Below are 1,466 nucleotides of genomic sequence, written 5' to 3'. Positions count from 1 at the left end.
GGCCCCGCCGGGGGCCCCGCCGGGAGCCTCGCCCGGGCGCCGGCCGCCGAGCCAGCCCTGCGCCCCGCGGGGACCCGACAGAGCCGCTCCGCGCGCCGCCGGCCCTCCCTGCCGCCCGCCCGCCAGGACGCGCCCGCACCTCGCAGAAAGGGCGCCGCGGCGGTGCAGCGGGGAGACGCCGGCCGCTGCCTCCGGGAACCTCGCGGGCATCGCCCCGCAGCGCGGCGGCTCCGAGCCCCGGGCAGGAGGAGGCCGAGGCGGCGGCGGAGAGTCGCGGCATCGCCCGCCGGTGCCTCCGCCTTGCCGGCTGCTCACGGCTCCCGCCCCCGGGTAACCAGCGCTTGCTCTTAAAGGCGCCCGCTGCCGGTTAGGCCGCGAGGTGAGGAAGACGGGAGGAGTGGAGTGGAGGCAAGAAAGGGGGAGGGGGCAGCACAGACAGCATCCCAGGAGGCTACAGCAGTCTGAACTTCGGACTCCTCCCATTCCGGGACCCCGGGGCTCCCCACTCACGCTCCTGGGCCAAGGCCCTCTAAGGGTTAGGTAAGTGACCCCACACACGCGTAGGCGCTGCTGGCCAGCCCAGGGAACCTCGCTTTTGCTTGGACTGCACACACCCCTGTTAAGGTCTTGACCAAACACCCATGAGTGGGCATTGCGTTAAGGGCTGGTGCCCAGTGGGACTGCGTGCTGCTCCCGCTGATTGTGCAGTCTCCCGGGTGGTTCTTCATGCCAACACTGTGATGCCGATCTCTCATGCTGGAACATTTCAAACTGAAGACCAGCTTGGAGCCCTAACTGGACCCCTGAAGGAGTCTTGCGGTGCAGAGGCAGGCACACCTTGCCTTGATCATGCTCTGCTCTTTCCAATTCACACTTGCCAGGTAGCCTCCGACTGGGTTCCAAGAACTATCAGCATTCATGATCACCAAACTGGACTCAGGAAGACCCTAAAAAAATAAAATAAAATAAATCTCATCATCAAATCTCAGCAATGCTGCCTTTGAAATGCTGCTTCCAAGTGATAAATGATAGGTTTCCAAACCGTCATCAACATTTGTGGGTACAGGCAGAGTGGAGGTCGCAGGAGCCTCAGCACATCAGCAGGTGCCCTGACTCCACAGCAGACCATTCATCCAAAGCTGCTCCAAAGCTGTCAGTCCCACGGAGCAGCTCTGGCTGAGGCAGAAAGGAACTATTAGGCAACTAGGGGGTTATGGTCCAGCCTGGGCTACAAACCGTCAGTCTCAGGGAAGGACTTCGACATTTTCTAATTCAAAGGAACTTGTGCCTTATACCATGACCTCAATCAACTCTCAACTCCGTTCTTGCCCTCAGGCCACTGAAGTGTGCAGGGACGGTATGCAAGAGGTGGAAGCAGTTTTTGTTACCAGATGGAGAGGACTGAGCTCCAGGCTTTGTTAAGAAAGAAAGAAAGAAAGAAAGAAAGAAAGAAAGAAAGAAAGAAA

General features: G+C 59.8%; 1 protein-coding gene across 1 annotated transcript in view; it reads right to left on the bottom strand.

Annotated features, from left to right (window-relative positions):
* The window catches only part of Gpr63 (G protein-coupled receptor 63), a 44,233-nt gene extending 44,053 nt beyond the window's left edge, over nucleotides 1-180 (bottom strand). Inside the window, exon 1 of the mRNA XM_055603505.1 lies at nucleotides 140-180. The gene's annotated coding sequence lies outside the window, so the exon portion shown is untranslated. The remainder of the gene's footprint in view (nucleotides 1-139) is intronic.
* Nucleotides 181-1,466: the final 1,286 nt, after the last annotated feature.

Source organism: Psammomys obesus, unplaced genomic scaffold (genome assembly GCF_907164565.1).
Source record: "Psammomys obesus unplaced genomic scaffold, mPsaObe1.curated_primary_1811, whole genome shotgun sequence".
Classification (NCBI taxonomy): Eukaryota; Metazoa; Chordata; class Mammalia; order Rodentia; family Muridae; genus Psammomys; species Psammomys obesus.
The sequence above is the reverse complement of the archived record's forward strand: the minus strand, read 5'-3'. Positions and strand labels throughout refer to the sequence as shown.